Source organism: Aethalodelphis obliquidens, unplaced genomic scaffold (assembly GCF_003676395.1).
Source record: "Aethalodelphis obliquidens isolate GAN/ISIS:26980383/991018 unplaced genomic scaffold, ASM367639v1 scaffold70, whole genome shotgun sequence".
Classification (NCBI taxonomy): Eukaryota; Metazoa; Chordata; class Mammalia; order Artiodactyla; family Delphinidae; genus Aethalodelphis; species Aethalodelphis obliquidens.
The window spans coordinates 5,725,729-5,752,895 of record NW_020838014.1 but is presented as its reverse complement, the minus strand read 5'-3'; the positions used below and the strand labels follow the sequence as shown (position 1 = coordinate 5,752,895).

The window sequence follows — 27,167 nt, the reverse complement described above, 5'->3', positions numbered from 1 at the left end:
CCTTGTTGCCAATGATCCGGTACAAAATGCATTTCTATTTGTTTTGTGCTAAACCAATTCCCCAGGGCAGCCATCCAAGCAGAGCGGAGTTGGTGGTAATGGAGAAAGCCCAAGATGAGGACGTAGTTTCCAGCACCAAGGCCATTAGCCAAGTCTTCCTGACGCCAGGATGGTGAGAGGAAGAGTGGACAGCTCCTACGGGCACCCACGCTTTGGTCCTGACCTGTGCCTTTGGCCACCGTGCTGACAGAGTCCCTGCTTCTCTGGCATTGTGTAGAGGGGACACGGCTCTGAGGGGATGGCAGAGCAGCCATGGGTTTGTGCCACCCACCATGCCCCTGCCCTGTGGTGCATGTCCAGGAGAGCGGGGCCAGCTTCTTAATGGCCATCGTTTCCAAGATGGCACCTGGCAATGTCAGTCAGAGGGTGAGGGCTTGACCCGGCTTGTCCCTTCATCTGACCAGCTTTCCATGGGTCACACTGACGAAAGGAGAGGCTCTGCAGGGTCGGGGAGAGGGCGGATTACAGAGCTTTGGAGCGAAGCTGGCCTGACTCTTTTGTTGGATTTGCCCCTTCTCCATACTCACCCTTGTGCCTGTTTGTTCCTGGCTGGGTCTGGCTCTAAGCTGTGGAGAAGTAGCAGATGAAGAGGAGGAGAGGCTGCCGGAGTTGATGGTAACGATGTTCCTAACAGTAGCTCACACATTTGTTTAGTGCGCCAGCAGCTGTACCAAGGGCTGTCTCCTAGAGGGAGGATCTTTTGTTCCACATGGAAAAACTGATGTGAGAGATTGAATGACGTGTCAAGGCTACAGGGCTGGTAAACCGGGAGAAAGGATTCGAATCTAGGCCATCCAGCTCCGGAGCTGGCCACTATTGAAGAGCAATGCCTTTCTAGAACTTTCCAGACACCTCCTGGGCAGCTCTGGGCACATCCCCTTTCCACCTCCTTTCTTGGAGCTTAATGCTGTGGCCTGGAGGGAAGCAGACTCCCCCCCTGAGAAGTTTCCACTATTCACCCAGGGTGAGCTGCTTTGCTCCTTTGCTCCTGAGGGACGCGAGTGCGGCGGCCTCCCTTAGGAGCTGCGGGCAGGGGGCATGGCCTCCGCCCTCCTAGGCCCGGCTTTATAAATGCTCCTCAGGCCACTGTCTGGGGGGACACCACCTCTCACCTACCTCACACCGTCTGAACCTTAAGCAGCCAGAGGGCCTCTTTGGGGCCCCCTAGCCTGGGGAACTGTGCTCCAGCTTCGAGGTGGAAAGACCTGGGCTTATGTGCCATCCATAACCCTCTGAAACTCTTGTTTCCTCTGAAAACACGGATAATGATGACTGCCTCACACCTACTGCAGCTTTACCGTGAGGGTGCAATGCAGTCATCGATGTGACAGGTTTTTCATGAATTTTCATAACCAGCTCACCTTGACTGAACTTTCAAACTTGACAAGCAGCATCTTCATCTTGTTTAGATGCACAAAAGGAAGTTCAGAGGAGTTCACGAACGGCCCAGCACCCTGCTTAGGAGCAGCAGGCCCACGCTTGCTCTTGACTCACCTGAGTCACAGCTTTCCCCTCCCTCCCCAAGCCCCAGTGTCATACAGATGCAACGTGATGCTGATTCGGGACCCACTGTGAGGTGAGCCCGGTGTTGCAGAAACCAGGGCGGAGCGGAGATGCTCTGCAGAAGTGTGGGAGCCGTTCCACTCAGAAGCGAGCCTTAGAAACATCTCCTGCCGACAGAACCTGCCACTTCGGTCACTGGGCGCGGCTGTGTCACTGCTCCGCCTGCGGACAGGGACACCGGGTGGCAAGCATGTTCAAGCCAGCCCCAATTCCGTGCTCTGGGTAATGGCTTCACCTGCTGCCTCCATCGCATGCTTTCTCGGAGGCGTAGCCAAGGAGCAGGGAGACATTGAATCGGAAGGCATCACCACCTCCACTGCTGAGTCCAGTTCACCACCAGCGGGCTTCTGCACCCCAGTCTTTCAGCCACGCTGGCCCGAGGGGCAGGCTTCAGCGACCTCCCTGAGACCCCAGACACAGCTGTTCGCAGTCTCTTGGGACCCCCGTTCTGCAGCTGAGCTCTTGTGCCTAAATCTTTAAGCGTGAGTCCTTCCAGGTCCCCGTTTGTGTAACTAACATATTATTCTCTTACAATAATGTTAGCTACAAAGGAGTTGTTACCATTTTCCAGAGGACTAAGTGCTCCCATAGGGCATTGTGCTGTGGCCTCTGCCTGCATTATCTTAGGGAATCATCCCAGCTAGGGCGCTGTTATTCCCATGGAACAGATCAGGAAACTGAGGTGCAGAGATCGGAAGTGATTAGCCATGCTCAGCAGGCTAGTAAGAGACAGAGGGGGGGAGTGAGCCGGGCTGTTGAGCCCCCAGGCCACACTGGCACGGCCACTGTCCTTGCTCCCGGTCTGATCATCTGCCCCTATCCAGACGCTGCCACTCCTCTGCCCTCCTAGAGGTCAGGGTGTGGGACCCGTGCAGAGACCCTGGGACCCTGAGCCCCCATCTTCCCGGGCTTGACTCCTTCCCCACTCCACCAGGCCTCCGCACCGTCCATCCTCACGGGCCCTGCCCAGCCCTTAGCCAGGCCCGGCGTATTTCCAAAGCATCCCAACCTGTCTCCCAGCTTCCAGGTTTCTCATGCTTCAATCCATCCTCTGATGGCTGCCAAAGGCCTCCTCCTGAATCATTCATGCTCCTTCCTCAGCAAGACGCCCCAGCCCCAGCTGCAGGTGACAGAGTCAGGCCCAGACCTGAAGCCTGGCATCCAAGGCCTCAGAGCCTGACCTGAACCCCCTTCAGCCTCTCTCCTGCCCCGCCGCCTTCAGTCCAGCCATGCCTGCCTCCTCCCCTGCTCCTCACGGGTACCTACGATTTCTCCCTCCGGTCACATCGATTGTGTGACTGGATTGCTCACTTAGCCACTCAGAAATGTCCATTGAATGCCTACACGTGCTGAGCATCATTCAGGCACCGTGGGGGCCCACATGGCCAGCTCCTGTCGCACGGAGCTTGCATATTCGCAGAGGACACAGAGTTGGGTGTCTCTGAGGAGCTGAGAAGCCAGGGTTGTGGTGCAAGGCGGGCTGGGGGCCTCTCAGGAGGTTTGACAGCAGTCACACCGAGGTGGCTCCAGCCAGTAGGGGGCAGCAGAGCTGAGAGACCCCCACGAGGGACGGCAGTAAGCAGATGCCACAAAGCACTAGACGGCATGAGCAATCAGAAGCATATGAGATGGGGAGGAGAGGAAAGAAAGATGGCGGGTAGGAGCCACGGAGGCAGCAGCCGAGACAAGCCGAGCTGCAAGGATGATGAAGACACAGGAGCAGAGAAGAGATGATGCAGCATCGGAGGGACCACAGGCCACTGTGCGGAAGCCCTGCTGAGGCAGCCCGAGCTTCATCCCTGCTCACTGCTCTGCCAGCAGTGCAGGAGGTTGCCCAAGCACGCCCCTGGTCCTTGCATCCCCAAAGCACCAAACGCAGGACAAAGCTGCCATGAGCTGCCATGAGCTGCCATGAGCTGGGCGGCCACCAGCCTACAGAGGCGGCTTCTTTAAGGCCTCCTGTGATGATTACCCAGAGCGACCACACCAGACCAAGATTTGCTCGGAAAGTCCTAAGTGCAGGGAGAGCCTGCAAGCACTGGGTGGCAAATTGCAGGATTGGAGACCACAGAAAGCCACAGGAAAATTCCCGTCAGGGCCAGGAGCAGACACAAGGGGAGAGGGGCTATGAATGGCTCCCTGGATGGGAGGGGAGATAGAACGCTCAGCTAGCTGGTATGGAGGAAAATAAAGAAACGATGGAACAAATGCCTGGCATCCCTGAGTGGAAAGGCTGGCACGGAGAAAGGGAACTATGTGACCAGATGTTTGCTTTGCCTCCTGGATGGAAAGCACTCCAAATGGAAAATTTTCCCGTACCAGTGAGGTCAGAATGTATGAGCAGCCCCTCTTCCAAAAAGCAAGATGGTGGTGTCTGCCAGCCCCTCTGTGCCTCTCGGGAGGACTGCTGTGGCCGGAGGGCAGGCAGCATGGCGGAGACCTCAGCCCCTTCCCTCTCTGGTCCTCTCTGAGAAAGACCACGTGTGGACCGGACAGAGTGTGGCAACACACCATTTGCTCCCCAAGTTTACAGACCTGGCTCTGGAAGGAAGACCCACGGGAAGGGAACCACATCCAACCGGAGGCCGGGAAATGTTTCCCTTGGTCTGTGGCAGCAGCTGGTGTTGGCCTGCTCCCTTCTCATCCACAACAGCATGGCATGAGCGAAGGCAAACAAAACAGCAGCCAATGCAAAGGGTTCTTGGGCTTTCTGATGTGAACGATCCAGGAACCAAGGGCAGGAGCAACGGAGGAGGCCCCGGGGGAGGGTGGGGGACGAGAAGACCCTGTGGGAAAGCTAGCCGGCTCCAGGGACCTGCTGACTAGTACAGGGTCTTATGGAAATAAAGGGCAGCCGATGTGGAGGGTTGCCTTGTGTTTCACGTGTGTGTATGCCCGTGCACACCTGCGTGTGCATGTGTTTTGTCTACTTCAACCCCCTCCTTGACTTCAGCCTCCAAGGCCTGGCACCTCTCCTCTCTCGAGGCAGTGGGACACCTCCTTAGAGCCCCTCCCCCTTCCCCCTCCCCTCCCCCCTCCTCCTTTTTCCCCCAGTTTTATTGAGATATAATTGACGTACAGCACTGTATGAGTTTAAGGTGCACAACATAATGATTTGACTTACATAGATCATGAAACGATTACCACAGTAGGTTTGGTGATCATCCCTCTCATACAGATACAACATTAAAGAAATAGAAAAAAAAAAGTGTTTTCTCTGTGATGAGAACTCTTAGGATTTACTCGACAGCAGCTTTTATTTAAAACCTACAGCAGTGTTAATGATCCTTATCATGTTATGCATTACATCCCTAGTACTTATTTATCTTATAACTGGAAGTATGTACCTTTGACCACCTTCATCTTATTCCCTTCCCCCGAGCCCCCTACCTGTCTCTGGTAGCCACAAACCTGATCTCATTTTCTATGGGTTTGTTTGTTTGTTTTTGAAGTGTCATTGACCTACAGCACTATGTTAGTTCCTGGGGTACAACAGAGTGATTTGATATTTATATACATTTCAAAATGATCACCATGATAAGTCTAGTTACAAGATGTCACCCTACAAAGATATTACATAATAATTGAGTATATTCCCCGCACTGTACATTTCAGCCCTGTGACTCATTTATTTTGTAACTGCAGGTCTGTACCTCTTAATCTCCATCGCCTATTTCTCTCCTCCTCCCCATGCCCCGCCCCTCTGACAAGCACCTGTTTGTTTTCTGTGTCGTTGACTCTTGTTTCTGTTTGGTTATGTTTGTTCATTTGTTTTGTTTAGATTCCACATGTGAGTGAAATCATACAGTATTTGTCTTTCTGTGTCTCATTTCACTTGGAATAATACCCTCTAGGTCCATCCGTGTTGTTGCCGATGGCAAGATTTCATTCCTTTTTATGGCTGAGTAGTATTCCAACCCCTCTTCTTCTCGATACTGTGTCAGTTCGGCTGTGGTAACAAGCAACCCCAGTGTCTCGGGGGCTCACAACCACGCACATCTCCCTCGCACTCACATCACCTGTGGGAGGCTGTCGGCTGTGGCTCCACGGGCTCCGCCCCACAACTCCTCACCCCAGGGCCCAGGCTGTAGGAGCTTCCCCAGCTGGTCAGTGCGTTCTTCTGACACACTTCTCAAGCAAGTGCGATGATGGAAACTCTCGCTACACTTCTGCTGAGACCTGGAATACATCACCATATTTATTCACATTCCATGGGCTGAATTGTATTCCATGGTCAAGTCCAATGTCAGTGGGGTGAGAATGAACATTTCTCCCAAAGGGAAGGAGGGTGAGAATGAGTGCAAACTACCATGTTATTTCATATTGTATGTCAATATTGTCTACCTCCCTTCCAGCAGGTCTCTCCACAGCTCAGCAGTCTCCTCTGAGCAAGCCTCTTTTGTTCTCCTAACAACCTTAGGAAATAATCGCAATGGCAAAAGTAATTAACTTTAAAAACAAAAAAGTAATTAACTTTTACTGCCTCTTTCTTTGTGCCAGGTGTTGTTTAAGTGCTTTACAGGCGTTCTTTGAGTTAACACTCACAGCAGCCCCATGATGTAGCGACCACTGTTATCCCCATTGTACGTGTAAGAAAACTGAGGCTGAGAGGTTGACTGGCCCAAAGTCACACAGCTGCTAAGGGTCAGGTCTGGGATTCACTCCGAGGGCACCAAAGGCTGTACTTTCAACCCCAGCAACTACACGGCTTCTTCCTATGAGGCCAGGGTGGGGTAGTGGCCCCATATGACAGATGTGCAAACTGAGGCCCAGAAAGTTGACTTGACCTGACCAAAGATACACCCTGTAAACAGAACTAAAGTAGAAATGCCGTCTTCTCCTCCTCAGCAATCCGTCCCCTACACCAAGCCGGGGACATTGTCGTCTAGCACTTTGGGGACACTGACTGCCACCCTGGCCTGGAGCCGTGCAGAGGGAGGCTCCAGTGATGGTGCCTGTCTGTCGGCCTTTTCCTACCGGTCAGCCCAGGGTGGTGAAGTAGCCCAGTCCTGGCTCGACCACTGACGACCTCAGGCAGGTTCCTCGACCTCTCTGAGCTTTACCTTCCTGGTCTACAACATGAGAGCCACAGAGCTTAGAGCATAATGCCAACCAGAGTAACTGGCCTCATTTTCACTCTCCAGCTCCTCCACTCTAAATCCTGCTGGATTTCTTTGGTTAAGACACTCTTGCCCTCCACCTCACCTTCACTTCCTACCCCAGCCCTCCATCCATCCTTCTTGGGTTCGTGTCACCTCCACTGCGCACTCAGACAGGTTTGAGAGGAGGCGTGAGATGAGGTGGGGGCCACAGTCCCACCTGAGCTTCAACAAAGAACCAAATGGGCTGGCTCTCTGTGCTCCCCACCTGGATACACGTATACACGTGTGCACAGACATGCCCACATGTATATATCACACGCCCACATCACATGCGCACGTATACAATACGCAAAACACTTACATACCTGTACACAAATACACACATACCCATGTACCTGCATGCACACGTGTACACACATATACACACAGACACCTGTACACATATACAGAGACACACATACGTATCCACACAAACACACACATACATATACGCACCTACACAATATACCTGTGTACATGTGTACACACATACCCACAAACACACACATGCACATGTCCACAAATAAACACACAAATATGCACACATACATACACTCCACGCAGGCACAGCCACTGGACAGGGTGTGGCTTGTGGGGCATATAATGCTGTCTGTCCAGCCAATTCCTCCCCTGGAGGGTAAGTGCTCTTCTGGGGGCGGGGCCTTGGTCACAGCCAGAGAACGGCAGGACATGAGGGCCCGTGGGGGTCAAGCCCCTCCCTCAGCTGCGTCTTGCAGGTGAGGAAACCGAGGCCCAGAGCATAACGGAAGCACACAGTGCTCCAATATGCCAGGCACAGTTCCAAACTCTTCATCTGTACTAACCCACTCACTGAACACTCACAGTCACCCGCTGAGGGACCCACTGTCTCGTTTTTCCAAACAGGAGAACTCAGGCCCAGAGGGTCACGCGTTAGTGGTCCCCCAGTGGGCAGTGGAGTCAGGCTCAGGCAGCAGCTCCGGTGCCCCTGCTCCTCACGGGCAACCTGGGCTGCCCCTCTGCTGCCATCGCTGATCGCGTGACACTGGGCAGAGGGACCGTGATCGCTGCCGAGTCAGGTCGGACTCAGCTTCCGACCCCTGCTGCCTCAGGCAACCTGGCTGAGAGGCTGTCGTCTGACCACGTGGTAATTTTCAGGGACACGAGGACACGCCAGACAGGCGGGCCGAGGGAGGGAGGTGCCTGGGCGGGCAGTGCCATGCGTGCTGCTGTGGTCTCTGCCCCTCCTGCTCTCGGGGCATGAATGGCCCGCCTGCCCTGAGACGGGAGCCCAGCGTCTGAGCAGGCCGGATGCCTGGTTTCTTTGGCAACTCAACTCACATTCTCCTGGCTGTGCTTTCTGGGGCTTGGTTTAAGTTTAATTCCAGCCGGAATGACTGGAAATACCAAGTATTTCGCTAGGATTAGTGCTTGGCTGGAAGGGCCAACTGCCTCTGCCACAACCAGGTACCGTGGACCTCAGAGGAGCGTTAATCCCAAGGAAGGCTCCGTGACTCAGCCTCGGGTGGCTTCTCAGCCCCAGGAGGGCCAACCCGAGGCGCAGACGCCCGGGCTGGGCTTCCGCTGAGCTGGGGGCGGGGAGAGGCGGCACAGGAGGGCTTGCGGAGCTCAGAGCAGCCCTGCTCTCCCACCCACGGCAGGGACCCATCCAGCCCATGCCCCAAAGCACACGCTTCGGGGAGAGCGGGGAGCAGAGTGGGGCGGGGCAGGCACACAGTGCGGGCACGGCTCTGTGCCCGGGGGGGGGGGGGGGGGGGGGGGTAAGGAGGCACCGTCTGGTGGTCCGGGGCACAGCTGCCAGTCTCACCAGCACTTAGTTTCTCGGCCCTGGCCCCGTCTAACCGCCCTGAGCTGTGGTTTCTCGTCTCTAGGTAGGGATGGTAACAGCACCTCCCACGCGGAGCCGAGCGGAGCGAATATGAAGATTAAATGAGGCAGGGTTTTCAAAACACATAGCACAGTTCCTGGCACATGGAAAGCCCCAGATAAATACTAGGGATCAATGTGAAACATTAGCTTCTCACACCTGCCAAGCCTTCAAGATTCTGTGAAGGAAAACAGTCAAAAATGTGAAGCACCTCCCTTCCCAAGGTAATGGAGCTGGTTTTCCTTCCTACCTATTGGCTCCAGCCTGACAAAGGCGTCTACATCAGAGGAAGGTCTTCTAGCAACGGGCTCAGCCCCACCTGGCAGCTCCGGGCTCCCATGTAGCTCTCTGAGCCCCCATGCTGCTGCCCAGAGCAGGCATCCCTAACTGCCTCTGTCCTACCCCATGGGCTTGGCTTCATCTTCTCTGCCCTGGTTCCTATGCCTGGTTCTGAGCAGCCCTCCTACTGGGATCCCAGGTGCCCTCCGAGGTAGAGCCCTGCTGTGAGCCCCACATGGTGATCAGTGAGCAGGTGGGGAGATTGCCCTTCAAAGCTGGGGTCCTGTCACCCACAGACAGATCCCCACTAGTTTCCTGGGCATCAGCTGCCTGCCCGAGTCCCTGGCCTGCTTCTCGCCTCTCCACGAGCTGCTGGAGCAGCTCTAGACCCTGCTGTGTGGCTAGGAGGGTCCCGCAGTGCCTCACACCCAGTCCCAGACTATCATAGAAGGGGCAAACCCAGAGGGAGACAGGGGAGTTAGTTAGAGGAAAGACAAGAGAAGGCCACGGGGAAAGGATGGCAGGGGCAGAATGCAAGCAAATGCCAATCAGACATAATTTGAGGCTGAAAGCAGTCAGTGAAGGACTGCCCACACTGCTCTCCAAGATGAACGTCTTCCTCCCCGCAGTCACGCTTGGTCACCCCAGCAACCCAGCAAGGACTTTATCAATGATCCTAGCTCTGTACCCATCATGGACCTTCAGTCCTCCAGGCCCTGCAGAAACTTTTCTTTCTGCTGGAATACCTGCCAGCCTTCCCTAGTATGCACCATGAGTGAACTCCTATTTATCCTTCAAAACCCAGCTCAAACGTCACCTCCTCTAGGAGGCTTTCCCTGAACACTCCCTCCCATATTCAACCACAGCCTCTTGAGATGCCCCACAGTGTGCTCTACATCTATGTACCTCTCTTTGTTGTGGTTTATTGGCTCATATGTCATCTTCCCTTGCTGTGCTCGGGGCAATGAGTGTGTCTTATCCATCTCCACATCCCCAGCTCCTATCACAGAGCTAAGCACGGAGTGAAGCCTCAGCTAAAATTTGCTGACATGGAAAGCAACAACAAAACAACATCTTTTGACTAATCCTTCACACCTCCCTGGCGAAGCAAATCTAAAGTCCTAGTTCAAGCCCTCTGAGGGGCTGAATGTCTAAGATGGACTTCAAGACAAAGTCCCAAACATCACACAGCCTCATGGAAGTATCAGGACATGCCCGGCCTCTGGAAGGGTGAGCCAGAAGGAAGCTTCCAGAGGGGCTCAGAAATCACCCACTGGTGTCCTGCAGTGAGAAAGCCACCCTGGCCGGTGGCGATCTGAAGCACCAGCAGCATGAAGAATGAAAAGGCAGAGTGTGGCCAGAGCTGAGAGGTTGGCATTTGCAGGCTAGGAGCCGAGGAGGAGCGGCCCTGGGGGAGAAACTGAGCCAGGCGTGACCCCTAGCCCAGGGGGTTCCAGGCAGAAGAACAGCCCACTGATGTCCCTCTCAAGCTATGGGAATATTGTGGGCACTGAAACCCCATCTCCTAAGAACACTCTGCACTGCTCCAGTCCCAGGCCTGACTCCATCGGGACCGTACTGCCAGGGGCGTCAAGTCCAAGCTCCAAGTCTGCCTCCCGGTCCCCCCAACACCGCTGCCACCAACTGCTGCCCTCACTGAATTCTCTCCTCTCCCACCCACTGCCCAGGCCCAATCTCAGCCACCATCACCTCCCTCCCAGCTCCTAGGGGCCAGCCTGTGGGGCTGTCGCTCTTCCAGCCTTGCCCTTGAGATGCACCTGGAACAGTCCCCATTAACATGTGGATCAGACCCTGTTTAAAAGTCTCCCTTATCGATCCTGCTCTGGAGGAGGCTGCTTTGGGGAATAAGGTAGGGGGTCAAATGCGTGAGAAACTCCCTGTCCAGCAGAACTGATGCCCTCTGCTCACCTCTCCAGCCACTTCTCATCATTCCCACCATACGACCTCTGATGCTCAGATGACAACGTACTTTCCTCCTTTGTCCACCTGCCGCCCTCCAGGTCTGTCCCCCCAGCTGAGGGAGGCACCCCCACTGTTCCCACAACCCCCCCATCTCTGTTATCTCTCTCTCTCTGGACTGGGGATTCTGAGCTCTCATTCCTGAGCGCCGGGAATACAACAGCAAACCAAACAGAAAAATCACATACGGGATGGAGAGTATGTAAGATGCGTACGTAAGTATATACGTACACGAGATGTCTGGTGCTGGGGAGAAGTTTTAAGCAGGACAGAGGGAATAAATGCTGGTGGCGATTTAAACAGCATCCAAGGAGGCAGGGAGCCAGCTGTTGGATCACTGAGGGAACTTCGTGCGGTGGGGAAATGTTCTATGTCTTGCCTGTGGCAGGAGGCTATGCAGTTGTACACATTTGTCCAAACTCCGAACTGTACTCTTAAAACCTGTGGATCGTACCTGTATAAATTATATACCTCAATAAATCTGACATCATAAAAGGGTGTCCCAGACAACAGAAACCTAGAGGCAGGAGCATGCCCAGAAGGACTGGTACAGGGGTGGAGGAGCCACAGGCCAGGCACTGTGGACAGGGCAGAGGTGATGTCCAGCGCGTGCGTGCGTGTGCCTGCGTTCCGTGTTCTGGGTGGGCCCAGGCGTCAGTCTCCTTCTAGATGTCTGCAGGTGGCGCACCGCTGGTGTAGGTGCTGCTTCTCAGCATCTTCCTCATCCCCTGTGCTGGCAGCCCCCGGAGGGCAGGAACTGTGCTCTACTCATCCCTGCATCCCTGGGAGGTACTGAGGAGGGGCTCGGTGCACGGTGCATGGAGGTTAAATGGAGCTGATTCCCACTGAACCACGTCCAAGGAATCTGAAGCTGTCTGCAGCAGTGGACATCCCCCGTGCTGGAGGGGCAGGGCCCAGTCAATTTCACTGTGGATTTGGGCTGGGACAACCCTGTCTCCGGGGTTCACCTGTCCCAAGATGATGTGTAAGAAGGGGCCAGTCAAGGCCCGCTGTTCGTCGTGTGGATTCCAGACTCTCTCCCCCTCTACCTGACTCCGAGGGCTCCGGTTGGGGTGTGGGCCAGCAGCCCTAAGCCTGGACACTGTCAGCTGCCTCTGTCTTCAGGGGCAAGAAAAAACGGCAGAAAAAGGCTGATGAGCAGCTCAGACTCCTCTCCTCCTCAGCTCAGACTCAGCTTCCTTGAATGAGCTTGAGTGGCAGAGGCCCTGCAGGCTTTATCTGTGTGCGCCTCTGGTGGGGGCTCCCGGAGCCTCACTTCAGAGACTCTGAGAGCAGAGCCTGCGGTGCACTTGGAGAGTAGAGGAAACCTCACATTTCTTGAGCAAATGCCATGTTTTGGGCACTAAGCCAGCACATCACACATGTCATTGCTTTATCTTCACTGCAACCTGCAGGGCGCCAGGGTCCTTGTTTACAGGCAGGGAAAATGGGTCACAGAGTGGTTGAGTCATTGTCCAATGCAAGCGTGGCAGAACCGAGGTCTTTCTGTTCCCAGGGTCAGTGCCACCTCAGAGGCGAAGGAAGGAGGGGGCTGCTGTGAGGAAGGTCACTGGTTGAGAGGAGCTGGGAAGGGGATGGGGTGAGTGGAGTGGCAGCGGCTGAAAATGGGCTGCTTTGTCCAGAAGCCAAGGGATGGCCCGGGATTCCAGGCAGAAAAGGTGCTGTTTCCCCCAGGCCAAGGTGAGTAAGTCTGGTAGGGCCCTGGGGTGAAAGTAGGGTCAGCCCAAGGAAAGGACAGTGGCCGCAGCAGGGCTCTGAGCCAAGGGCGACCGGAGCACAAGGGAGTCCAGGAGGCCTCACTTCCAGCCTGAAGATGACAGATCCCTGTGGCTGTGATTCACCAGCTGCCATGACCACAGTCACAGCCCCTGACATCTGCACGGCGTGTGGCACTCTCCACGGACCTTGCAAGTGTCCACACATGACCACGTTCCATCTCACTAGCAGCCCCCTGAGGGTGGCAGGGAGGTGAGGCAACGAGGGCTGGAGGGCTTAAGTGGCCGTCGAGGTCACACAGGGGTAAATGGCAAATCAAGGCTTGAGCGACCCCCATAAATGGCAATGCTGATCCCCTGTCTGTCCATCTTTATAATCATCTGTGTGCTTCTGGAAGGCCTGTATGACCAGACTGAACGGTGGCCCTGGATGGAGCTGGTAGAGTGCTAGAGACTAAATGTTTGTGTGCCCCCAAATTCTTATGTTAAAACCTAACCCCCAAGGAGATGGTGTTGGGAGGTGATTGGGTCCTGAGGGTATAGCGCTCAGGAACGGAATTAGGGCTCCTGTGAAAGAAACTCTGGAGAGCTCCCTCACCAGAGCTCTCACGTGAGGCCACAGCGAGAAAAGAACTGACTAGGAACCAGGAAGTGGGCTCCACCAGGCAGAGTCAGCCAGCACCTTCCTCTTGGACTTCCCTGCCTCCAGAACCGTGAGAAATAAATGTTTGCTGTTTAAGCCACACAGTCTGTGATATTCTTGTTATAGCAGCCTGAACAGAGTTAAACCAGGCCAAGGATACCAAGATCTCAGCCTCTGGAGGAACAGTATCGCCCTCCCTGTCCATGCTCCCCATGGGGCTCAGGGCTGAGCTGGCCAAAGCAAGTTGAGTCAATGGGCTTTTGGTGTGGGGACTGCCAAGGAAATATCTGTTTCAGCACGGGGGCTGTCAAACATGCAGAGACTGAAAACCATCCATCCACTCATTTTGCCAGCCAGCCAGCCAACAACCAGAGCTCAGGTGTGTGCACGTGTATATGAGGAGACCTCTGACCCCAGGTCATCAGGTTATTCATGGTCCTCAGCACTTACCTCTTTGGGAGTCAGGCGTGAGGGTCGTGCCTCCCTCTGGCCTTGCTGGTGGGAGCCTGGAAGGAAAGGAAACCCTGTCCTTCATTGGGCACAAATGCTGGCGCCTATGGAGCTCTGTTGGGAAATAAAAGCTGCCTTCATGCCGGTCCTCATATTTATGTTCCCCCAGGTTCCCAGACAGGTATCCAGCAGACGGACCTCGGAGCCAATACGCTTGGGATATTGTCCTCAAGGCCTGAGCAAGCCCCTCCCTGATCCAGGCTCGGAGAAGTCTCCCTAATACAGGGACCAGCTGACACTGTCGCTCAGTGCTTCCCAAGCGTATCATCCCCAGGTCCCTTTTTGGGGTGTGTAGAAGTTTTTAGCCTGGCACACCCGTTGCCACGGGACGCACTGGAAATCACGGTGCCAGAGAAACTTCCTGCCTGGGGCTCCCGTTTCCCGTTCTGGGTCGGCACTCAAGGGCTTCGCACGCACACCTGCGGGGCTCCCAGAATCAAAGTGCTTTCTCATCAGAGGCGTTTTTGAGTGTGCAGCATGGAGAGGAGATTTGTGTTCCCTTATTCAAAAAATATTTATTGAGCTCCTTAACTGCCTTTCCCTTTGTTAAGTAATGGCTTCATACGTACTTTGCAGGTGGATCCGCAGGGGGCAAGCATTTCCCAACACAATCCTGAGCCTTCGGCCCTTCCCTTACTGCCCCCTTCGTGGGGCCGAAGGAGAGCTCCGGACCGGGGGCCCTGGCCAACCACAGAGCCAAGCGAGATCAAGCCTAGGGCCAGTGAGGTACGTGCATGGTGAAGGGGATGTGGGGGAAGGGCTGGGGCTTCAGAGACGCGAGAGGGTGGCCCTGAGAGGACCGAGGCCATCCTGGGGTGAACGTGGGGAGGGGCCCAGGGAGAGGCCTGAAAGGCTGACGGAGCTGTGTCCTAGGGAAAAGGCAAAGGGAAGAGGAACGAAAGAGTTCCTTCTCTCCAAGGGGCAAGGAGCCCCCGAACTCAGTCCAGGTTTGGGTACCCTTCTGGAGCCAAGGGCTAAGGACGTAGAGCTGGTTTGGGGAGGAATGGCAGAAGGGCAGAGGCCTGTGGGCCAGATCAGGGACAGAAATAAGCCTCTGCCGTGACAGTAGGTATTGGGGGCCTGCCCACCAAGCCACACAGCAGTCACCAGCCAGCACAGTTTCCTGTGAGCCCCTCGCCGGTGACATCGGGTGCGAACGGTGCCAGGCCCCAGCACCGTGTTGGGTGGAATTGGGAGAAGGCCTGGCAGAGATAAGCCTAACACAGTGGTCCTCAAGGTGTGAATCACCCCGGAACTGGTTAGAAATGCAGACTCTCACGCCCCACTCCAGACCCACTGAGTCAGAACCTCTGGGAGGGGGCCCCATAGTCCACTAACAAGCCCCCAGGTGATTCAGAGGCGCACTCAAGTTTGAGAAACTCCGGCCTAAAGGAATCCCTGACTCTCCTTCCCCCCAGCATCCCAGGCCGCGGCTGGATCAGGGCAGGCGGGGCCTGTAGGGTTGGGCTCTCGAGAAACCCACGCAGGAGCACCGGAAGCCTGAGTGGTTAGAGTCTGTGAGCCGTGCCCTCTCCTGAAGGGAAGCCTGACAGATGAAAGGCAGCAGCTACCGCCCTGCTGCTCTGCTGCCGGGTTTGCAGCCTGGCTTCCCCGGGCCTCGGGCCCTCCCGAGACCTGCCGCCCAGGAGGAGGCCTGGGCCAGGCACAGCCTCCCATGCGGGGACTTGGCTGGCCCCAAACGAGACCCATCAGGGCACCAGGAGTTCGCCACATACATTTCATCCCCTGTTATCTCCACCCCAGCCTACTGAATTGAATGCTTTCGGTACGCTGGCTGTACAGATGCGGGTTTCAGAGTTTCAGAGTTCAGTAACTTGGTGATGCCACTCCCTCCTAAGCCGCGGAGGTGGGTCTTGAACCCGTTCTACACGTGCACTGCCTCTTCTAGCCTCACCTCTGATTCCCTAAGCCTTCACTCTGAGGACCTGCTCCCCGTCCCCTCAGCTCGGGGGGTGCAGACTGGCATCTCAGGGGCCAGTGGGTTCCCTTTCAGGAACAGGCATTTGACTTGGTTTTCTCATCCCGGAGCATGTGAATGTGTACGCTTTGTCCAGCATCTCTCAGGAGTCTCCTTCCGGAAGGAGTCTCTAGTTCTGAAGCCTCCCCTCCTGGCCTTCCTCCCACCCCAGCCCGCCACGGGCATCCGCAGCCGTCTGCAGGCGACGTGGAGACAGGCAAGAAAAGCCCAGCTTGTTTTGGGTGAGGCAGCGTGGTGGGACGACGGCTCGCTGGGGCCCTACTTCGTGCTGCTCTTGACGTCTCGTTTCCACCGTGTGCTCACGCAAGGACCTCGCTTCTGGAGGAAAACAGATGTGACTGCGTGTGGGCAGGAAACCACAGGGCGGCCTCCTGCCTCATCCGTCCCCATCACTCGAGGCAGCCTCATGTGCTGATGGGGGAAGCTCCCTGGTGGTGATGCTCCAGGCTCAGCCTGCGATGCAGGGCCAGGGTGACCCCAGGCAGCAGGAAGGTGGGGCTCAGCGCTGTGCAGCTGTCAGTAGGAACGGCTAGACATGCAGACTGTCAGCCCAAACCCAGATCTACTGAATCAGAGACCCTGGGGGTGCAGCCGGGCAGCCTGTGTTTTAACAAGCCCTCCCGGCAATTGAGATGCACCCCGCAACGGGCGATTCCCAGACGGCCCCCATTCCTGTTTCCAGCCTCTTCTCTCACCACAGCCCACACCCTCGCACAGCCCTCCTGCGGCGCTCACACCCCTCCTTCAGCCGGCACGTCCGCTTACCTCTTCCTGGCAAGCAGGCTCCAGGTTACACTTCGTCATCCCAGGTCCAACACACAGCATCTCACGTCACTTCCCTTCACGGCTCTTTTCTTCCACGTCCGACTTTCCCTTCCTGGGCTTTATGTCTATTTTCCTGACACCAAAAAATTGAAGCCTCTGTTCATAGCGCACCTGCCTCCACCCAACATTTGTCAACTATTTACCAGGGGGGACGTGGCAGCCGACAAGCAGCAGGGCCCCAGCTCTCACAGAGCTGACAGTGCAGTGGGAACTCATGGAAGAGGTGGGCTGAGGCCTTTGCTGAGCCATCTCTTCACTCTCCAGGCACCCATCAGGCCCCTCCCGGCTTTGTCACCTCTCTGAGCACATGCCATGCCCAGTGCCACGCCAGGCCAGCACAGCGCTTCCTCCCCAGGCCAGGCCCAGGGCTCAACGCTGCTTCAGCAAACCGGAGGTGAGCACGAGTGACACACACTGGCACACACGTGCCCACACACACCGCACTCCTCAGCCCTGCTGGGACGGGGGCAGAATGCAGTGGGCACGGCTAGGCAGGACCCTAGAGAATCTTGGTGGCTACATCGATCCTTAGTACTGGTCACTCTTGGTAGCCAAGAAAGAGGTACAAGGAAACATCCCCTTCCACTGAACGCAAAGGAAAATGGATAAAAACCATTTTCCATCTGTTTTCTGTACCTTGCCTCCTCTGATGGACACCAACACCTCACTAGGTCGTCTCAGGTGTTGCTGAATCTCCCTGTCAGTGCTGTTCTCACAGGGGCTGACCAGAAGCTGGCCCCAGCCATGGGGTCTCAGGTCTCTGTACCCTCCTGCCAATTCAAGACTGGTTGACCAAGAGTACCTGTTGCCCATCACCAGACAGTACAGCAGCGGTACACGGTGCTGGGTGAGGCTACGGTCTGTAGAGTCAGACTGTCTGGAATCAAATCCCTAATCTACCACCTACTCACTCACTGTGTGACCTCAGACACGTTACTCGACCTTTCTGAGCCTTCATTTCCTCATCCCCCTGTTAACACGGGCATAATAATAAGGTCTATCTCATAGGATTGCTATCAGGATTAATTACTTAATACACACAGCTTACTGAGTAAATACTCAGTACACGTTAGGAATTGTTATGATTGACTGGATGGAAGACGACAGACTCAAAGGCCCGTACTTCTCACAAGGACTGGCAATTTCAAGCAGCAGATGGCACCTGAGATCTCAGCACAACGTTTCTGATAGGAGGCTGTCAGCAGGAGGGGGAGATAATAAATCAACTCCCTCTTGATGTATTATCTACTTTACCAATTAGGCTTCCGTGGGAAGGTGCCCTGGGGATTTCCATAAACCCATAGAATAGATTCATGGAATTGAGTATTTCCAGTTACTAGTTAAGATAAGTTTTAACAAGTGTGAGATCAGGTCAGTTTTCAGGGGATCATCCCAATGGACGAGAGAGAACAGACGCCCAAGCTGGTTACTAATCTACCCCCACTGGCGTGGCCAATGCTGCTCGTGGGAATGTGGATGTCTCAGCCTTTCTTTTCTGGAAAGCCGCCTGGCAACACACGAAGAACAGTAAATGAGTTCATACCCTTTCACCTGGTAATTCCTCTTCCAGGCATCGACCTCAAGGAAATAAGCAGAGGTGCACAAAAATGTATATGTAAGTTTGTCCATCACAGCGTTGTTTGCATTTTAAAATAAAATAGGAACAAATGTCAAATACTAGAGAAACAGTGAAAGGAGGTACATGCCTAAGACAGAATACTATATGGCCTTTAATCATCTCTTCAAGGAATATGTAACAGTGGCACGATGGCTGGTTTGCTCCTCTGTGAAAGAGGGTGACCACACTGAACTCACAGGCTCTCCCGAGCCTTAGCCCAGTGAGGCCCTGAGTCCAGCAGAGCGCAGGCCACCTGGTAAACACTCAAAGCGGGGGCTGCCATTACTAGGAGCTCCCACCAGCTGCCATGAGGTAAGACTTGGCCTCCCATTTCAACAAGAAGAAACACAAAGCTCAGGGCCTGCAGGTTGGGACAAGGCTGTCCCAGCCTCAGAGGAAGTGGGTACAGGTGTGGCTCTCCCCGACACACCTCTCCCATCCTCACTGGCTAGCACGCACCCCATCTGTAGAGCCCCTTTCGGCTCTCAGAGCACACTCTGCATTATTGCTGCAGATCTCTCTGCAACCCATGAGCCCAGCTGGGCCAGCGTCATTCCAAGTGACCGGCCTGAGAGAAACAAATTCAAATCCCGACACCACACCACTTAGCGGCTATGTGAACCTAGGCAAGCCAGCCTCGCGGGGCCTCCGATTTCGTTTCTCTGGCTTCCGCCTCTTCCTGGAGACGCTGCAAGGAGCAGATGTGGAAGTGTCTTTTTCATCTGCACAACGCAGAGTCGTGCTCTGAGCTGTGCTCTTCAGAGGAGGAAACCAAGGGTTGAAAAGGCTTAAAAAAAATCTTGCTCCAGGTCCTGGGAATAGGTGGACACAAAGTTGGGAAGCACCCAGCTCTTCCAGAGTCCTAACCTTTCTTTTCTTTTCTCTTCCCTTCCTTTCTTTTTCTTTCCTTTCTTTTCTTTTCTTTTTTAACAGCTTTATGCAACATAATCCCCATGCCATAAAACTTATTCCTTTAAACTGTACAGTTCACTGGCTTTTAGTGTATTCACAGAGTTGTACCCCATCAATACAATCTAACTTTAGAACATCTTCTCATCCGCCAGAAAAACCCTGTGCCCATCAGCAGTCATTCCCCATTTCCCCCCAAGTCCCTCTGCCCAGGGCAGCCACTAACCTACTTTCTGTCTCTACAGATCTGCCTAACCTGGGCATTTTGTATAGCTGGAATTATACTACATGGTCTTTCAGGACTGGCTTCTTTCATTTGGCATAATGTTTGCAAGGTTTGTTTATGCTGAGCATGAATCAGCACTTCATTCCTTTTTATGACTGAATAATATTCCATTGTGTGGGTAGTTTGGTTATTCATTCATCAGTTCCTGGACATCGGATTGTATTCACTGCTTAACTATTATGAACAATGCCACTACGAACATTTGTGTACAAGTTCTGTGTGGACATGTTTTCAATTTTCTTGGGCATATACCCAGGAGAGAAACTGCTGGGTCACCCTGCTTTTCTGTGCTGTTTCTCAGAACTTTTGACATAATGTGCATTTTCCAAACTTACTTGGCCAGGAAACCTTTTTTCCACAAAGCATCTCGGATGCCTTTGGCAAAGTCTGATTTAGCCCAACCCCCCTCATTTTGGGGAAACAGAAGCCCAGGAGGGTCCAGCACACTGCCAAGATCACACAGGAAGTGAGACGCGCAGCCACCGCAGAAACAGAAGAAACACGTGACCATCTGAATGGGAAAGGCAAACCAGGAGAAACAGGAGGAACCCCTTAAACATGAAAGATACTGAAGAAATCATAAAGGAAAAGAAAGATGAACGTGGCTGCACACATAACATTTAAACTTCTGTACCTCAAGCTGCTTATAAAACTAAGTTAGCAAGCAGATGATGATACAAAACTAGACCACCATATCCCAGCCCTGGCTACCTAGGAGAATGGCCTCGGGAATGCTAACAACCTGGCCTCACCCACAGAGATGGATTTTAGTTTTAAACGCTTGTAGGTGATGGGCATCTGGAATTAAAATTTAGAGGACCTAGTGTTCATGTAATTAACAGATAAAGACTTATTAAAAGATCAGTAAGAAAAAGTCCTGTACTGCAATAGAAGAGTGGACAAACAACAAACACGTTACCTGTCAGAGAAGAAAGATAAGAAATATGAAAGTTCAACTTTACCGCTAGCCAAAGAAGTAGAGATGATACATTTATTAAGCACCTACCGTGCTCCACACAGCTTACGTTAAGGTAGTTAATTCTCACAACAATTCCACAATGTAACCCCATCCTACAGATGAAGAAACCGAGGCCAAGGAGTGTGGCCTAGTGTGAACAGGGCCATATGGCCCTAGGGGCAGGGCCGGGACTACACCCATCAGTCTGCCCCTAGAACCTGAACTTAAACCAGCACACAGCATGCTTAATCACAGGGTGGATGCCTTTGTTACCCATCAAACTGGAAACACTCTGGAAAAGCTAACTCTCCGTGTTGAAGAGGATGCAGGGAAAGAAGTGCTTTCACCTACTGCTGGCAGAATTCTCAACTGACACAATCGCTCCGGATAACCATTTGGCAATATGCAGCACCAGCCTTAAAAGTGCTGATGCCCTTTGATCCAGGACTCCCACTTCCAGCAATCTGTTCTGAGGAATAAGTACAGGTGAGGACACAGGACGTTCCAGGCAAAGTGGAATCCTGACCCCGTTTCACAAAATGAGAAAAGAGGGGCTCAGGAAGATGAGTAATTTGCCGAGGTATCTTGGGTCATTGAAGTTGAGGGGTTGCCATGCAGGGTCAGAAGCCCTGAGCCAAGCCTAGGGGTATGGCTGGTACCTCTCTTCCAGGGGCCGTGTACGGTTCCTGTTGGAACAATCCTAACCCTCCCAGAAGCAATGGATGGCACTGGCTGAGCCCTGAGAGGGCTGGTGGCAGGCATGGCAAGGGTGGGGGTGAAGGGAGAGCCCACAAATGGAGTTTAACACATTCCTTCCCGTATACCAGGCATATGTATGTATGTATGATTATTCTTATTTGCCCAAGGCTGCCAGTGGAGAAGCCACCAGCTCATCACTGAACACTCCACAGGCACCACTACACGGCAGCTCTGAGTCCACCGCCCGCTCCAGAGTCCTGGAGGTCAGGGTCCGTGGTTTGCTCCTATCTTGATCCCCAGCCCCTGGCCCAGGTGCTGTTTGGATCACCTGAGATCAAGGAAAGAAAATGTTAACTATTTAATAATTGTTAGTTATCCTTTGGTGACTCTTGCCCATCAGATCTTTTCTGCTGCAGGACAATGGCATCAACGACTGCCTGAGGAACGGGTCCTCACTGCAGAGGCCTGCGGACGGAGAGACAAGCCCTATGCCTGGAGGTATGTGACCTTGTTTCCAAATTATGTGACCTCTGGAAGTCAGCCTTCCCAAGCCTCAGGTTCCTTATCTATAAAATTGCTGCAATGATAGATTGGGTGGCCAAGAGGTATTCTTTGTAAGGCGCCCTGGCTTCCTCCTGATTCTTGCATTTCAGGGCCTGTCACAGGCCAGAGGGTAGATACGTGGTTACACACAGGCCTTCCCAGTCCCTCAGATCACATACTGTTTCCCCTGGGACCCATGTCCTGAAGTCAGATGGTGCCGCGTGGTTCTGTGCCAGGACTGGGAACCGGTGGGGGTTGAGCCACCATACCTCTGCCTGTCTATGAGCTCTCCATGCAGCAAGGCGGGCTCCCCCCAGCACAGCTGTGGCTGCTGTCCCATCCCGGCCTGCCTGAGCCCTGCAGTCAGCACCCTTCCGGGCTAACCAGGCAGATGGCTGGCCCTCTCCCTGGCCCTCTCCTGCCCCCGACCTCCCCCGCCCATTCTCCGTTCTGTCACCAAGGTGATGCTGGGCAGTGGTCTGTGAAAGCAGAAAGCAGGTGTCCGAGCTCCCGCAGGTCCATTAGTCGTTAAGTTGGAAGCGCCCTGGAGCCTGGAGCCTGAGGTGCAAGCAGACACCTGTGCACCCTGGGGAGGGCAGCTTCCCCGGAGCGGTCTTGGAGGCCCGCCTGTTTGTTGGCCTCCTCCCAGCCCCATGTGTGCTGGCTAGCCCAGCTCACTCAGAAGTGTCCGGCCAGCCCTGCAGGGGAGATCTGGCTGGGGAGACATGACCCACAGCTCCTGCAGGGGCTTCCAGAGGCAGGGAATACGGTCGTCAGTGAGGCAGTCCTACAGCCCACTGCCCGTCCCCCAAACTTCTCCCCGACTCGCCAGCCACAGGATCGAGGATTCATTTTTTAACATATACAATGTTCCAGGCATCAGGCTAGACCTTTGAGAGACCAATTGCAGTCCCTGCCTCATGGAACTCACAGTCTAGTCGGGGCACCGACAAGCAAAAGGAAAAATCACAACTCAGCCTAAAAAAAGCCACGACAGGGTATGTGTAGGCCGCTTTGGGAACACGCGTGGGGTGGAAGCAGGAGGGCTTCCCAAAGGAGGGGACGGAGCCTTGGATCGAATGGGGGCTGTGCGAGGGCGGCGCTGTGGACTGTGAGGCTGCACCCTGGCTCATCCAGAGAATATCTTGGTTGATTGGTGATGTCTGTTACAGAGAGAGAATAATGGCAGCACTTGTGCCAAACACTCACTGACCCTGTATTAGGCCTCAGCACGGGCAAGTTCATCAGATTCTTTCTAAGGAGCTGACAAGCGGAACTCAGATTATTTTGATTATAGCAGACGCTTATGGATTATTTCTTATATGTCAGGCATAACCCTAGATGATTTCGCGGCAACCCTCTGAGGTAAGAACTATTTTTATCTCTATTTTCTAGATGAGGAAATGGAAATCTGGAGAGGTTAAACAACTTGCCCAAAACCACAAGTCATCAAATGTCAGTGCTGGGAGGAACCTCAGTGATCACTGGTTGAAAGCCCTTCTTTTACAAATGAGGAAAAGGAAGGCCTGGAAGAGACATGTTTTGTGCCAGGTCATTCAGAGCTGGAAGGATGAGGAAGGTCCCCATGTCCAGCCAGCTCGGGGGTGGGCTGTGGGCAGCCAGGGCCTGTGGAGGAGAGCCAGGAGCTATTTAGAGTGGGACAGTGAGTCAAAGACCACTAACTGCCCCAAGCATCCTTGCCTCCTTTTCCATTTGAATAATAAACCTCGCTGCATTTCAGCAGGGCACGAGGCTGCTGCACTAGAAACTACATTTCCCAGGAGCCACTGTGGGATGCGTGACCACGTGACAGTTTAGGCTGCGAGATGTCAACAAAAACAACTCTAAGTCACTTCCCTAAAGACCAGCTGCACGCCCTCTGTCCCCTTCCTGCTGTCTGGAGAAATGGTGACACATGGGGCAGTTGCCTTGGACACATCAGGTGTGGAGCGTAGCAGGGCTGCCCCACTACTGGTCCCTGGACGGCCTCTGGGCCTACTCAGGAGAAAAGAGAGTCCTTGAGGGTCTCATGCAGGTGATGAGATATGCATCTCGGAAGGGGTCTGTGCCACTTCTGCCCTGAACTAGCTCCCTGCCTCAACCCAACCACAGGAGACCTGGAAATCTAATCCTACCACGTGCCTAGAAGGTGGAGAGCCTCTGGAGAGTAGCAGTAGTGAGGACCATGGCCTACTCTACAGTTCTGCCTGGCCTGGTTCTGCGAAGGGCTGCCCTTGACTCCATGAAGTCCAAAAGCCACAGTGTCTAGAGCCACGGCTCACAGACTGGCCCACAGACCAGCGTGGGAGAGGAAAGGCCTCCTGTGTTCCCTGGGCCATGTACCCTGGCGTGCCCAGAAGCTCCAGATGAGCGCAGAGCTGTGTACCATCACCCCTCCTCCCCACGCCTTCCCAGCACCCAACCAGGGCCTGACCCAGAGCAGACGCTCAACCCAGGGGATGGATGGATGGATGAAAGGAGGCTGAGCGGCAAGGTGACAAGTAAAGGAACAAAGGGCTTAAGCCTCCCTCCTACGGTGGGCCTACCGGGGGCTTGTCTGCTTCCTTCCTGAGTCCAGATGCAGCTAAATTTGCTCCTAGGGGTTCTTAGTGGTGCCTGAGTATTAGATTGATATGATTCAATTCCACAGGCACTGAAGGAGCATCTTTCAAATGCCCGACCCTTTTCTGGGCTCTTCTGGGGCAACGGGAATGGATCAAGCACAGCCCCTGCTCCTCTTGGCCTGGAAGGACTAAGAGAGGGTTCCGAGGGAGGAACCGCCCAGGGTGAAACAGCCTAAGCGGGATAAGACAGGAAGCAAGCCTGTGCTTCAGGAGCACTGAGGAAAGAGCAGTGACTTCTGCCGCCTGGAGGTGGGGGGAGGGGGGAGAGAGCTGGGAGGACGTCCTGAAGCGGTGACAGGTGAGCAAGGCCCTGAATGATGGGTGGTCCATAAGGGTTCGGGAAGGGAGGGATGCAGGTAGAGGGACCTTCCTGAGCGAAGCAGGAGGGCAGGCGCGTGAATGCCAGGCTCTGGGTCCCATAGGCAGAGCAAAGAGGGCTGATCACCTCTCATTTCCAGCCTGGTGAGAGCTGGCCCTCCCTGCTGCCTTGAAGCGGAAGACCTGGGCAGACCTCGCTGTTTACCTTGGAGACCCAGTTATCTCTCTGGGCCTCAGGTCCTTCCTTGTGAATGAGGGCCCCGAGCCGCCACAGGAGGAAGCTGCGTGTGGGAGGCGTGTCTTTCGTCTCTGGGGGCTCTAGTGCCAGGTTCTCTCTACCCAGAGGGACTCTGGCACCTGTGGGGCCAGCTGGCTGGCTGAGGTCTCAGCCCTGGGGCCTGGGGCTCCCTGTTCTCTCTAAAGGTGAAGCGGTGACATCAGCCGGGGCCCTGTGAACGTCTCCCACTGGTTCTTCCTCCTCTTCCCAGGCGCTGATGACAGAAACGTGCCCTGACAGCTGTGGGGAGAAAGGGCCTTTGATGAAGGGGGGCTGGGAGAGGCTCGGCTTTATTTGTTGACTATAAAAATGTCAGCTCCTTTGGGCAGCTTCTTGAATCAATATTTGCTGTTCTGAGGCTGAGTTCAAATGCTCAGTAATCCACTCGGCTTGCCTTCTTCCTCCCTCACCTGGGTGAGGACTCAGCCACAGATATTTAGCAGGGCCCCTTACTGCCCAGGATGGGGAGCCTGTTCCCTGCCTTCCCACCCCATCCCTCAGAGGGGCTGCCCTGAGAGCTCTGTGGCCCAAAGGGAGCTCCCTAGAAAGGAGGGTTCCAGGAGAAAGGATTTCTGAGTTTCATTTTGTTCATCTGAAAAATGGGCAGAATAATGACTCCTCCCGCCCAGGGTGACGTAAGTTCGAATCAAAGAAGGGATGTGCAAGGGTTTCATCAGTTGTTAAGCTGGGCAGCACGACAACCGTAATGACGACGACGATGATGACGATGATGATGATGGGGAAAGCCACCTGCTGAAGCTTTCCAGGTGTTACTGTGGGGCAATTTATCCTGTAGCCCAGTCTTGTGGCAGTGATCTGAGAGCAAACAGATTCTGGGACACTTTTCCTTGGGAACCTCCACACCAACTGGTAGTTCTCAACCTCCCGCAGCTGCCCACTTGAGGTCTCTTTCTGGTAAGGGGCCAGAGGAATGTTGGTGGAGAAACATGGGACTCTGAAGGTAGATGGATCCTGATTCCCCACTTAGTGCTGTGTGCATTTTGGCCAGTTACTTAACCTCTCTGAATCTCAGGTCCTCATCTGCAAGGTGGAACAAAGCTTACCCGGCAGAGTTAAGTGGGGCTCAGAGACAGTGCACATAAAAATACCCAGCAGGGCACCTGGCACCCAGTGGGTGCATCATAAGCGCTCATTCTCCTGTTCCACAGTTGGTGTCTCCCAGTCTAACACAATTCTCCCCCTCGCACATTGAATTTGTACTGGAAAACACTGTCCTGGACATCAGCCTGAACAACACCATCCTGAGAAACGGTGAGGCTTCTTAGCTGGCACATAAGCTCTCATTATACAGACTGCTTCCAAGTTCCTCTGTCCCCTGCCTTTGTTTAGCTTCTGAATTCGCTTGGCTGCCAGAGTTGGCAAGCAGCTTGACACCCGCAAGGCACAAGGGCAGGTGGAAGCCTGGTGTTTGATGCCAAGGGTGGCCTTGGGGTGAGGGCCACACAGCACCAGTCTGGGGCTCTTAAGCATCACTGCAGATGGACGCAGGGCCCCCCAGACTCTCCGTACCTACCGCCGTTTGCCATGAAGTTCTGACGAGATGGCCATACCTTTGAGGAGGCATCACGGGGAAAAGTCTCATGTGCTAGAGGGAATAAAAAATTGTACCATTACTCCAGAAAACTGGAAGTTTCTTTAAAAGTTAAACACATATTTACCCTAATTTGATTTTATAGGGAACAACAACAAAACCACACTCCTGCATTTGGGATGTATTTTTAAATGTATCTTTTAAAATTGAAGTTATAAAGGTAAATGGTTGAAGAGTCAAATAATTCAGTATGATAAAAACGAATTGTCTTCAATTCCCCATTTCCCTTTACCAAGAGGGTTATCATTTTTCAATTCTATTAGTTGTTTCTTTTAGGTTTTTTTTTTTTTCAGGTTTTCAGATTTTTCAGTCTAATTGTTTCTCATCAGAAGATGAGAATTTAGGTCTTTTTAACCACCACTACTACACATACTGGTATCTCTTCCCTCACCATCCTTCCAGTGCAGCTATATCTCAAATTTTGTTGGATATTTAGTATTCATAATGTTATGACTGAGCCGTGTGCTATACTAGTATTATTTTTCCTTCCTTGTACTACTTTTAGTTTTTGTTGAAGTTTCTTGTTGAGTCATTTGTTCAGTTTTAATCTTAGGCTAGGTCCTCCAAAAAGCAGAGTCTGCACTAGGGATTAAAGTGCATAAACCTCCTTTGGGAGATGCAAATCCAGGTGGGTGAGGATAAGGGGAAAGGAAGGGAGGCAAGGAAAGATGGGAAGCAATGCAAAGTGGTATGCTGTCAGGCTTGGCAACAAAAGAGCCA

The 27,167-nt window shown here is 53.7% G+C and overlaps 1 long non-coding RNA gene across 2 annotated transcripts; it reads right to left on the bottom strand.

Annotated features, from left to right (window-relative positions):
• Positions 1-5,445: 5,445 nt before the first annotated feature.
• Positions 5,446-26,443, bottom strand: LOC113611694 (uncharacterized). 2 transcript variants are annotated; one of them, XR_003429551.1, is made up of 3 exons: positions 16,544-26,437; positions 13,720-16,096; positions 5,446-5,802 (listed from the first exon to the last, which is right to left on the bottom strand). It is a non-coding gene; the product is annotated as an uncharacterized LOC113611694 (long non-coding RNA). The 2 variants fall into 2 exon arrangements; XR_003429552.1 differs by lacking the exon at positions 5,446-5,802 and having other exon boundaries at positions 7,224-16,096; positions 16,544-16,676; positions 26,370-26,443.
• Between the last annotated feature and the right edge of the window lie 724 nt (positions 26,444-27,167).